At 48.0% G+C, this 13,552-nt stretch overlaps 1 non-coding gene across 1 annotated transcript; it reads right to left on the minus strand.

Annotated features, from left to right (window-relative positions):
- Window positions 1-12,855: 12,855 nt before the first annotated feature.
- Window positions 12,856-12,937, minus strand: trnas-gcu (transfer RNA serine (anticodon GCU)). Its single transcript has one exon. It is a non-coding gene; the product is annotated as a tRNA-Ser (tRNA).
- Window positions 12,938-13,552: the final 615 nt, after the last annotated feature.

Below are 13,552 nucleotides of genomic sequence, written 5' to 3' on the forward strand. Positions count from 1 at the left end.
CGACAAGGCACAAGTCAGGAGTGTGATGGAATACATCCCACTCAACAACACTCAAGAAGCTCAATACCATCCAGGACAAAGCAGCCCACTTAATCGCCACCTAACCCACCACCTTAAACATTCACTCTCTCCACCACCAGTACACAGAGTCTGCAGTGTGTACCATCTCGAGATGCACTGCAGTAACTCGCCATGTATCCTTCAACAGCACCTTTCAAACCCGTGACCTCTACCACCTCGAAGGACAAGGGCAGCAGATGCATGGGAACTCGCCATCTGCAGGTTCCCCTCCAAGTCACTCACCATCCTGACTTGGAACGATATCGCCATTTCTTCACTGTTGTTGGGTCACAATCCTGGAACTCCCTCCCCAACGGCGGTGTGGGTGTTCCTGCACCACATGGACTGCAGCAGTTCAAGACGGCAGCTCACCACTACATTCTCAAGGGCAATTAGGGATGGGTAATAAATGCTCACCTTATCAGCGATACTCACATCCAAGAATGAATAAAAAACAAATCACTCTCCACAGATTCCCCACAATCTGGGCTTGGACATTTACTTCAGGAGCACAGAGCTTTATATAACTGCAACATGAGTTCCAAACTTCATATTCCGTTCGCTTTTCACATTATTTTCTCCCAGTCCACTAGCTTTTAGTAATTCTGTATTCGGGTCTCGGCTCCTCCACAGTTTCTAACATCTCACCTCTTACAAAAAAACACTCTGATCTATCTTTCTTCAGTATTACATGACCCCACATTTTAAACTCCATCTGTCAAAGCATTGCTCACTCACTTAATCTATCAAGAAGATTTGACAATAAATTTCTTGCCAAAGGATAATATTCTGCTTCTGCTCCCTCGCCGTTTGCTTTTCCCATTAGTCTTTCACTTGGTGTAAATCCAGAGAATATAAAGATGGAAGGAAGGGAGGGAGGGAAAATCTTGCTCCGTTTTGTGATCCCAATTTGATCTTCATTCCAGTCCAATTTGGGTGAAGAATCCCAATTGTCTGTCTCAATTTTAATAATATATAAACAATTGGGAAGGTCATGTCTTACCAACTTAATAGAATTCTTTGAGGAAGTGACAAAGTTGATTGATGAGGGAAGGGCTGTCGATGTCATATACATGGACTTCAGTAAGGCGTTTGATAAGGTTCCCCATGGCAGGCTGATGGAGAAAGTGAAGGCGCTTGGGGTCCAAGGTGTACTAGCTCGATGGATAAAGAACTGGCTGGGCAACAGGAGACAGAGAGTAGCAGTAGAAGGGAGTTTCTCAAAATGGAGACGTGTGACCAGTGGTGTTCCACAGGGATCCGTGCTGGGACCACTGTTGTTTGTGATATACATTAATGATTTGGAGGAAAGTATAGGTGGACTGATTAGCAAATTTGCAGACGACACTAAGATTGGTGGAGTAGCAGATAGTGAAGGGGACTGTCAGAGAATACAGCAGAATATAGATAGATTGGAGAGTTGGGCAGAGAAATGGCAGATGGAGTTCAATCAGGGCAAATGCGAGGTGATGCATTTTGGAAGATCCAATTCAAGAGTGAACTATACAGTAAATGGAAAAGTCCTGGGGAAAATTGATGTCCAGAGAGATTTGGGTGTTCAGGTCCACTGTTCCCTGAAGGTGGCAACGCAGGTAAATAGAGTGGTCAAGAAGGCATACGGCATGCTTTCCTTCATCGGACGGGGCATTGAGTACAAGAGTTGGCAGGTCATGTTACAGTTGTATAGGACTTTGGTTCGGCCACATTTGGAATACTGCGTACAGTTCTGGTCGCCACATTATCAAAAGGATGTGGATGCTTTGGAGAGGGTGCAGAGGAGGTTCACAAGGATGTTGCCTGGTATGGAGGGCGCTAGCTATGAAGAGAGGTTGAGCAGATTAGGATTATTTTCATTAGAAAGACGGAGGTTGAGGGGGGACCTGATTGAGGTGTACAAAATCATGAGAGGTATAGACAGGGTGGATAGCAAGAGGCTTTTTCCCAGAGTTGGGGTTTCAATTACTAGAGAACACGAGTTCAAAGTGAAAGGGGAAAAGTTTAGGGGGGATATGCGTGGAAAGTTCTTTACGCAGAGGGTGGTGGGCACCTGGAACGCATTGCCAGCGGAGGTGGTAGATGCGGGCACGATGGATTCTTTTAAGATGTATCTTGACAGATACATGAATGGGCAGGAAGAAAAGAGATACAGAACCTTAGAAAATAGGCGACATGTTTAGAGAGAGGATCTGGATCGGCGCAGGCTTGGAGGGCCGAAGGGCCTGTTCCTGTGCTGTAATTATCTTTGTTCTTAATTCTGGAAACACCGTCTGGAAATTGACAAGAAGAGGTTTCCAGTCTGACTTTATGCAAAAAGTCCCCCAATAGAAATAAAGGAACTATCCAGCTCACAAACTAACAACAAGGATGGGATTCGAACCCATTCATGAAGAACACAATGCATTAGCAGACAATCACCTTAACCTCTCAGCCACCTTAACAGTTGCGCAAACATGGGTGTCACCTTCAGCACAGCTCCTGGCTGTGCAGCCAGCTGCAGTGACCTCATGGTTCAGGCGTCTGAGTGATGTTAATCATGATGTGATCAAATGATTGCATGTTCCACTCTTTCCGTGGTGGGTTTTCACACTGAGTGGAAACGTGTTGGACATGGTCTGGAAATGTTTCACACCGCTCCATTCCCTGGTTCATTTACTTACAGAAGGTATATTTCCATCATTACACAACCCATAAGATGAACTTTTTTCAAAAGACTTCAGTGTATTCAGCTCTGTGTTCAACACTGTGAGGCAGCTTTCTGTGTTGAGAAAGAGTGCAATTTAATGACTGGTCTCTTGGATCTTGGATCAAACAGGGTGACAGACAGAGGTCTGTGTGCAGAGGGTTTGGAGGTGAGCTCTGATTCCTAACCCTTTCTGGATTGTGAGGAATAAAGAATGAATGAGAGAGAGAGAATGTGGGAGAAGGGATGATGGAAGAATTTGTCCATGAACCTGATTAAAAGTGGCTCAAACGCAAGATAATATTAAGATATCAAGAGCAGAACATTAACATAATCTGAGTTCCGCGATCTGGTCGGGTCCCATTCCCCTGAAGTGAGGAATGAACGGGTGGGGAAATTCCACCTGGAGTTATATTTGTCTCCAATGAAGATGAGTTCACAGTGAGGCCGGAATAGCTCAGTTGGGAGAACACTAGATTGAAGAACCAGGATACAATCCCTGGTTTCATGAGTTTTAATTTGGTGTCTCCATCAGTTTAAGTAGAGAGAATCAGAGGGGAGATTTTCCACTCTTGACCCCATGGACTGAATTTTAAACTAACGGTGCGGCTCTCGGCAGAGGCACCGGAAGCGGGTGTCGTCACCACACGAGTGAAATGTGGCCGACCGACTCCGATCACGGAGCAGCCGACCAATTAATGAAGGGGAGGCGTGGGGCCCATGTAAACAAGGACCAGAGGCAGGGAACAAGGCACCGATGGCACCGACATCTGACACAACGGCAGGTGCTGACACCATATTTAAAGGGCTGCCAACCCTGCATTCACTGCTGCCTGGTTTAAAGGAGTGTCTTCCTGAGAGCCCTCTGATGCCCCAGGACCCGTTCTGCTGCCTCTGCTGCCCCAGGACCCGTTCTGCTGCCTCTGCTGCCCCAGGATCCGTTCTGCTGTCTCTGCCGCCCCAGGACCCGTTCTGCTGTCACTGCTGCCCCAGAACTCGCTCTGCTGCCTCTGCTGTCCCAGGACACGTTCTGCTGCCTCTGATGCCCCAGGACCCGTTCTGCTGCCTCTGATGCCCCAGGACCCGTTCTGCTGCCTCTGCTGCCTGCTGAGTAAGGAGCTGAATGCGAGCCTGCAGTGACCATGGTCCCACGGTTTAGCGATGCCTCCCTGCAGGTTCTCCTCCAGGTGGCAAGAGAAAGTTGGAAGATCCTCTTCCCCAGGGATGGGAGGTGGAGACCTGCCCACCTGACCAAGCAAAGCTGGCTGAAGATAGTCGGTGAGGTCAGCTGACGTGGGGTCACCCCCAGAACATGGATCCAGTACAGGAAGTGGGTCAATGACCGGATCCAGGCTGCTCAGGCGAAAACTCAAAACACTTTGGACCCTTTGGACATTGCATGTGGCAGAGTGAGAGGGAGTGTTTGGTGGAAAGGGAGTGACCACCCAGTCATGTGTATTGGGGAAGGGCAGCAGGACATGCTGCCTGAGGCTTGGCTGCATCTCGGTGAGAGGTGCACGTCAGTCATTGTATCAACTCACACAGTCCCTCGAGAGGGGCCACATGCAGGAGGAATACGTGTGTCCCCATCATGGACTGCTGGACTATCACCATCAGAGATGTTGGGCTTGTCCCCGCTGGGAGACTAACTTTGTTCATCATTGTGTCTGCAGGAGAAGACATCCCACAATTGGAAAGAGCGTGTCAAGACCGGCGGTGGATGCCTTATCTCCATGTCCTCATCCCGATGGAGGAGGAGGCCATGGAACAGGCAGGGCAGCAAAGCAGCTGCTCCATAGCTGATGGAGAGACAGGGACACCTACCCAAGAGAGTGAGTGAACATCTCCTGGGGCACAAGGGAGCATCTGCTGCAAAGGAGCCACACTGCTCATCTGCTCACCACTGCATCAATGGAGCTGCACGTTAGGGGTGGTTGGAATGTCATGATGGGAAGACCCTAACCCTTCAATGTCCCTGTTTTCTCATGAAGGCCCGGATGAACGACAAAAGCAAAGAGCTGGAGAGACTGGGGGACAGCCGGACATGTCTGAGGAGGAGGAGGGAGCCTCAGATGGTGCACCATCACCTCATTCCCCTGCACCCTTCACCAGCACAGAAACTCTCACGTTGGTGGGTATCCGTTCGCGGTTAGATTCTGGCATGCAAACTGGTGAGCACATCACAGACAGGCCCGGGCAGCTGGCGGAGGCTGTGACAGCCGAGGCCACTGGGAGTTGGTGGTTTGTGGGAGGCCAGGCCCATGCTGTGCCCCAGGCTGATGACGTGCCTCTTGTGTCACCAGCAACACGGGAAATGCTGCAGCTGCAGTGAGAGGTCAGGCAACATCTGGCAGAGTTGCCAGAGGCTATGTGTACCCAAGCACGGACGATGGAGGAGTCCATCCAGGCCTTGGGTGCTGCACTGTCTCTGATGGGGGTGTGTCTGGCTTCCTCCATTGAGAGATTGGTGACTCTCATGGAGAACCAGATCCAGCAGACCAATCAGTGGCTGCCGGAGATGTGCGCAGACCTGCACTCCATCACTTTGTCCAGGAGCTCCATCCAGTGGTGACAAGGTGAGAGGGGGGACGAGGCACCTGAACTCTCCACTTGGTCCACGTCCCTCTCAGGTCAGCAGGGAGGTACAAGTGTGTCTTATAAGGGGGAGGAGCAGCTGGCTGCTACATCTGGGGGCCCCTCTCAGGGTGCTCCTGGTGTGGACGGTAATTCCAAAGTCCCTCTGCCAGTGACACCAGAGATGCCAGCATCTCCATCATCCTCGATGACAGAGGGGGTCCCTGTACCTGTGCAGGAGGCCCTCAGTGTGCCAGGGCCCTCCAGGCCTCAGGCAGCTGAGGACGGCCGCCAATGTCATCCCAAGCCATGGAGCAGCAAGGTCAGCAGCCTGTCTCCACCTCAGCTGACAGAGCAGGGGGAGGAGCAGGTAGGAACACCCGGAAGAGATTTAAGAAGAGCACCCAGATTCACTGAGGGGTTCACGGGTGAATGTACATTCCAGATGGATAGGGTTGTGTTTGGTGTCACACAGAATAAAGAAATGATGTTCTCTCACTATGTCTCCTTCCTATTGTTGATGCCCTTTGGGACTTCATTTCAACCCTTCCTCCCAAGGGGCTGGAAGTGATGGACCAAGCCCTGAGTTCACAAAGCTTCGGCCTTGTCACTGTGCGATGTGTACCTGGGCGCTGTAGTGTAGAAGGAAGGAGGTGACAACAGGGCTGTTTAAAGCTAAGACTTTATTGCTGTGGTTCCAGAAGGTGGTAAGGCTCAAAGGAAACGTGAATGTATAAGGGTGTCTCCTGTCTCCCTTGTGTGTATCTCATGGAGGCTTTCCTGCTGTGCCTGAGGTTTTTCATCTGGCACTGCTTGGGCAGCATCCTCCTCCACATCCTCATCATCAGAGGAGACACCACACTCCATGATATCCACACGAGTCAACACCTCACCCCTCTGTCATGCCAGATTGTGCAGAGCACAGCAAGCCACCATGATACGCGAGACCCTCGCCGGGACATACTGAAGAGCTCCACAGGAACAATATAAGTGCCTGAATCTCATCTTCAGGAGACCAATGGCCTCTTTGATGGTCGCTCGGGTTGACCCGCAGCAGGTGTTGTACCTCTCCTCTGAATCGTTGTGTGGGTTCCTCACAGGCATCAGTACTCATGTTCTCACTGGGTTGCCCTTGTCTCCAAGGATCCATCTCAGAAAGCACATGGGGCCACGGAAAGGTTCTGGTACCTGGGAGTGCCTTGCTATGCAGGCGTTGTGGCTGCTTCCCGGGATTTGTGCACACACCTGTAGGATCCATTTGTGATGGTCACAGACCAGTTACACACTGAGCAAGTGGAAGCCCTTCCTGTTGAAGGCTGCTGGCTGGTCTGCAGGAGCCTTGATGGTCACATGGGTGCAGTCGATGACACCCTACACCTGGGGGAATCCAGCGATGGCCCCGAATCCTATAGCCCTCTCAGCGTGACTGTTTGGATCGATGTGCACATAGTCACCGGCCCTCCTGAACAGGACATTGGTGACCTCCTTGATGCACTGATTCACCACAGACTGTGAGATTCCACACATATCTCCAGTGGATCCCCGCAATGATCTGCTGGTGGAGAAGTTCAGTGGCACGGTGACCTTCAGTGACACTGGCATCAGGTGCCCACCAAGTCCCATGGGGCACAGCTGCATCATGGCAGAGAGATCAGTGACAACCTCCGTGGAGAGGCGCAGTCTGCGGAGACACAGTCACTCGGACATCTGCAGGTAGTTGAACCTCGGCTGACGTGTTCCTCTGCCTCCTTCTCCAGCCTCCTGTTCGAGGCTGGCCCTCCTGTGGGCCCCCAAGCTGCTGTGGTGTCCCTGCTGGTGCCTGCGCCTCCCTCCCTCCCTCTCTACTCCTCCTCCTCTTCAATGGGAGCCTCGAATCCAGGGTGAATGAGGCCCATGACAGGTTGACCCTCCCTGAGTGCAAGGCCTTCACAGTAAACAACACCCAGCCCCATTTACCTCATTTGTCACCCTCAATGAGGTGGCACTGCCCCAATAACACCCGGGTGTGGCTCACCCTGCAGAGCTGGCACATTGGCCCCCACGCCTGACAGTGTTTCCAGATGCCCTTTCCCCCTCCACCCTTGCTGCCAAGTTACGCTGCCTCACCCGACAGCTTCCCAGTGAAGCCAACACTCAGCTCCCACCTCCCAGTCACCTCCTTTAACCAGGCGAGGCTCTGAAGTCCCAGGGTTCCCGTGTGCTATTAATTCAATTGGACCCAGTGAATAAAATTGCTGACAATTGGACTCATAAATACTTTAAATGCCTTCTTGCCGTGTGGATGTGCGAAGTCTGCCCTCCATGTCAGCCGCCGACAGAAAAATCCGGTCCAACGTCTTCCATCCCTATTTTATACACCCCCCCTCCCCCTCCCCAGCCTCCATTCCCGTCTCCAACGGTCCCTTAAATTTCTGGCCCATGTCTCTAAGACTAATGGGAGTGAAACTACAGCTGCTCCTTAGACTGAACAGGGAGAGCAGCTCTCTCTGTGTTGAAAGTGAATGAATCTGCTCTTTACCTTGTCTTACTGGAATGTTCACTGTCTGGAAATGTCTGTTTGAAAATGTTTTCCTGTTATATTAATGGAGCAGAGGAGCAGAAGTGAGGTACTGTTCAACAGGGAGGTTTGGAAGTGGGTGAAGGGGTGGAGTGACGGTGGGAGTGAGAGGCGCAGTGAGTTGGCCATTCTCAATAGAGTGTCAGGAATGAAGGTCAGAGGAACAGACCAGGCAGGAAACACAGAAAGAGCGAGGAGAAGCTGGTGTGAAAAACAGAGATTAAACAACAGGCTTGTTCAGTTGGTTTGGGTCTGGTGTTTAGAATACCCGGAATCTGGGTTCACTTCACTTCCAACTCAGCAATTGTACCAACATTATGTTCATAAAACCATAGAATGATACACAAAGAAGGAGACCATTTGGTCCATTGTGTCAATGCTGTCTCTTTGGTTGTGCTATCCAATTAGTTCTGATGCTCAGCTTTTTCCTGTAATCTGTACATTTTCCTTCCAGTATTTATCCCTATTGCTTTTCAAAGTTACGACTGAATCTGCTTTCAAGTCCTGATCAGACAGTGCATTCCAAATCACAACACATCACCGTATAAATCCCGACCTCATTTCGCCTCTGGTTCTTTTCTCAATCACCTGATAAATACATCCTCTGGTTACTGACCCTTTTGCCACTGGAAACAATTTCTCCTTATTTGACTTATTGAAAACCTTCTTGATGATGTCACATACTAGACTGCCAGTAAAACTGAAGCCCATGTAATAAAAGGGACAATGACAGCATGGATATGAAATTAGCAGACTGATAGGAACATAGGAGCAGGAGTAGGCCATTCAGCCCGTCGAGCCAACCCCGCCATTCAATATGATGATGACTGATCATCCACTTCAATGCCTTTTTCCCACACTATGTCCATATCCCCTATGTCATTTGCATTTAGAAATCTGTCAATCTCTGCTTTAAACATACTCAATGACTGAGCTTCCACAGCCCTCTGGGGTAGAGAATTCCAAAGATTCACAACCCTCTGAGTAAAGAAATTTCTCCTCGTCTCTGTCCTAAGTGGCTTTCCCCTTATGTTGAAATTGTGTCCCCTGGTTCTAGATTCCTCAACCGGAGGAAATAGCTTCATCTACCTGTCTATCCCTTTAAATATATGGTAAGTTTCAATGAGATCACCTCTCATTCTTCGAAACTCTAGAGAATACAGGCCCAGTTTCCCCAAAATCTCTTCATAGGACAGTCCCGCCACCCCGGGAACAAGTCTGGTGAACCTTCGTTGTACTCCCTCTATGGCAATGATATCCTTCCTAAGGTAAGGGGATCAAAACTGCACACAGTATTCCAAAGTGCAGTCCAACCAAGGTTATATACAATTGAAGCAAGACTTCACTACTCCTGTACTCAAATCCTCTTGTGATAGAGTCTAACATATCATGCGCCTTCCTAATTGCTTGCTGCACCTGCATGTTAGCTTTCAGTCACTTACTGACAAGGACACCCAGGCCCCTTTGTCCATCTACACTTTCTAATCTCTTACCATTTAAGAAATGATCTGCACATCTGTTTCACCTACCAAAGTGGACAACCTCACATCTTTGCACATTATATTCCATGTGCCACTTTCTTGTCCACTCACTAAGTCTGTCCAAATCCCCTTGAAGCCGCTTTGCATCTTCCTCACAACACACATTCCCACCTAGTTTTGTGTCATCTGCGTACTTGGAAATAGTACATTTGGTCCCCACATCCGAATCATTGATATATATTGTGAACAGCTGGGTCACAGTGTGGTGGTGAACAGTTGTATTTCTGTCTGGAGGAAGGTTTACAGTGGGTTCCCCATGGTTCCTCATAACTTCAGTTATGTGCAGACACTGGAAAAGCTGGGGTTGTTCTCCTTGGAGCAGAGCAAGTTCAGAACAACTTTGACAGAGTTAGAATCAAGGAATCAAATGGTTACAGTACAGAAGGAGACCATTCAGTCCATCATGTCCATGACAGCTCTTTGCAAGAGCAAATCAGCTAATTCCACTCCTCTGCCCTTTCATTGTAACCCTGCAAATTTTCTCTATTCAGGTGTTTATCCAATTCCCTTTTGAAAGCCACGATTGAATCTGCCTCCAGCACACTCTCAGGCAGTGTATTCCAGATCCAAACCACTCGCTCTGTCCCACACCCCTGGTACCATTGCAGAAAATCTCTTCTGTTCATTTCATCCCTCATAAATAATTGAAATGAAATGTTTATTAGGAAATGCACAACATAAAAAGGAGAGAGAAATAAATGCTGAGCAAAATAGAAGTCAATGTTTGGAAGGTAAAAAGAGCAAAAGATGTAACTTTTATTCTGGATGAGTGAGAGGAATATATCACACTTTGGGGATTTTGTAAGAGGATTTATTGATAAACCTGGGATTTGAGAGGAAGCTGGTTCATGGTTTACAGAACAAATTCAGCCCCTGGGATGGAGCCAACAGCTGCACTGTCCAATAACAGACAGGACGGGGACACTGTCTCAGGCCTAGTGAGCTCAGTCGATGAAAGCATGAAACTCTGAATCTCAAGTTTTTGAGTTTGAGCCCCACGGTGGGTGTTTTATATTTCCTTTTTAGGCTGATTTTACAGGCATTCTCCAGCTCTGAATTCCTCGGCAGAGAGTTCAAGGAGTGTTTGAAATGAGATTCAACAGCAGTATGAGAAAGTCTCTCCTTGATTCAGGACTCTTACCTCTCTGCAGCAACTCGCTGCTGAAGATTGAACTTTATCTCATTTCATTCTCAGCTGAGGGTCAGTGTGGATCACTGGGACTTCCGGCTGTCTCCCAATTCACAATCCATCAGTGCTGAGAAAGCAATGGGGAATATTACTCACATGTTACAATGTTTTATAAATACTTGAATGTATTTCACACTGTGTCTAACAGTGTGAATCTCCCCTGGTATATCAGCTCACCAATACTTCAACAGAACATTCACATAATGTGAGCTCTGAGATCTGTTCAGATCCCATTCCCAAGACCTGGAAAGTGGGATTGGGCTGGATCGCTCTTTTTCAGCTGGCACAGACACGATTGCTAAATTGTCTCATTCTGTGCCATAAATTTTCTCCATTTTCTATGTTCTATAAAGTGAGGTGTGATTGGGAGGGGCAATTCCACCAGGGTTATATTTTCTACCAAAACAATGACACAAGGGATACTTCACTTTTTTATTCATTCATTCATGCGATGTGGGCGTTGCTGGCAGGGCCAGCATTTACTGCCCATCCTTAATTGCCCTTGAGAAGGTGGTGGGGTGGGCTGCCTTCTTGAACCACCCTTGAGTGAGTGTGGCATCAAAGATCCCTAGCAAAATTGAATTCACTGGGAATCAGGGGGAAAACTCTCCACTTGCTGGAGTCGTACGTCGCACAAAACAAGATGGTTGTGGTTCGTGGAGGCCAATCATCTCAGCCCAGGACATTGCATCAGGAGTTTCTCAGGGTAGTGTCGTAGACCCAAACATCCCAGCTGTTTCATTGATGACTTTCTCTTCAACATAAGTCAGAAGTGGGAATGTTAGATGATGACTCACAACTCTTCAGATACTGAAGCAGTCTGTGCCTGCAAGCAGCAAGACCTGAACAACATTCAGGCTTGAGCTGATAAGTGGCAAGCAACCTTCTGGCCACACAAGTGCCAAGCAGTGAACATCTCCAATGAGAGAGAAAAAAAAATCTACCTTTTGATATTCAGAAGCATTATCATCGTTAAATCCCCCACCATCAATATCTTGACCAGAAACGTAACTGGACCAGTCACATCTATGCTGTGGCTATAAGCGCAGGTCAGAGATTACGAATTCTGCAGCAAGTATCTCACCTCCTGACACCCCAAATCCTGTCCACCATCTACAAGGCACAAGTCAGGAGTGTGATGGAATACATCCCACTCAACAACACTCAAGAAGCTCAACACCATCCAGGACAAAGCAGCGCACTTGATCGGCACCTAACCCACCACCTTAAACATTCAATCCCTCCACAACCAGTAAACAGTGGCTGCAGTGTGTACCATCTCCATATGCACTGCAGCAACTCGCCAAGTATCCTTCAACAGCACCTTCCAAACTCGTGACCACTACCACCTCGAAGGACAAGGGCAGCAGATGCATGGGAACTCACTACCTGCAGGTTCCCCTCCAAGTCACTCACCATCCTGACTTGGAACGATATCGCCAGTTATTCACTGTTGTTGGGTCACAATCCTGGAACTCCCTCCCCAACGGCAGTGTGGGTGTTCCTGCACCATATGGACTGCATCAGTTCAAGAAGGCAGCTCTCCACCACCTTCTCAACGGCAATAGGAATGGGTAATAAATGCTCGCCTTATCAGCGATACTCACACCCAAGAATGAATAAAAACCAAATCACTCTCCACAGATTCCCCACAATCTGGGCTTGGACATTTACTTCAGGAGCACAGAGCTTTATATCACTGCAACATGAGTTCCAATCTTCACATTCTGTTCACTTTTCACATTATTTTCTACCAGTCCACGAGCTTTTATTAATTCAGTATTCGGGTCTCTGCTCCTCAACCGTTTCTAACATCTCACCTCTTACAAAAAAACACTCTGATCTATCGTCGGTAGTCGATGACCCCTCATTTTAAACTCCATCTGCCAAAGCATTGCTCACTCACTTAATCTATCAAGAAGATTTGAAAATAAATTTCTTGCCAAAGGATAATTTTCTGCATCTGCTCCCTCACCATTTGCTTTTCCCATTTGTCTTTCACTTGGTGCAAATCCAGAGAAAGTAATGATGGAAGGAAGGAGGGGAGGAAAAATCCTGCTCCGTTTCGTGATCCCTATTTGATCTTCATTCCACTGCAGTTTGGGTGAAGAATTCCAATTGTCTGTCTCAATTTTAATAAAGTATAACCAATTCTGGAATCACTGTCAAGATACTGACAAGAACAGGTTTCGAGGCTGACTTTACACATAAGCTCACCCAACATAAATAATACACGAAACAGCTCATAAACTAGCGACAAGGATGGGATTCGAACCCACGTGTGCAAAGCGCAATGGATTAGCAATCCATCGCCTTAACCTCTCGGCCACCTTGTCAGTTGCAGAGACATAGCTGTCACCTTCAGCACAGCTTCTGGCTGTGCAGCCAGCTGTGGAATGATGGAAATATATCTTCTGTAAGTAAATGAAGTTGGGAATGGAGCGGTGTGAAACATTTCCAGACCATGTCCAACACGTTTCTACTCAGTGTGAAAACCCACCACGGAAAGACTGGAACATACAATCATTTCATCACATCATGATTAACATCACTCAGACACCGGAACCATTAGGTCACTGATGAAGTCATGATGACCGAATTTCTCATGAAATGAAAACTGAACTAACTGACTGGAAGAATTGCTTTAACCCCACATGATCAGCGAGGCACAGCATCAGGCCGACTTGTCGGGTGGTGTAAACAGATATCACTGCTTCTGATCTTCACCAGAACAGAGAGTGAGATGTAACATTGATCATCAAACAGACTGTGAGAGAATACAACAGAATAAAACACATGGAGAGACACTGTGGAATAACAAATAGATTTGATTGGAATGTTGAAATTTTGATTGGAATGGATAAAACACCAGAAACAGCAGATTAAAGTGGGATTCTCATCATTATATTGATCTGGGACAGAAAAGAGAAACTGATGGAAAGAAGAGAAGA

Source organism: Heterodontus francisci, unplaced genomic scaffold (genome assembly GCF_036365525.1).
Source record: "Heterodontus francisci isolate sHetFra1 unplaced genomic scaffold, sHetFra1.hap1 HAP1_SCAFFOLD_172, whole genome shotgun sequence".
Classification (NCBI taxonomy): Eukaryota; Metazoa; Chordata; class Chondrichthyes; order Heterodontiformes; family Heterodontidae; genus Heterodontus; species Heterodontus francisci.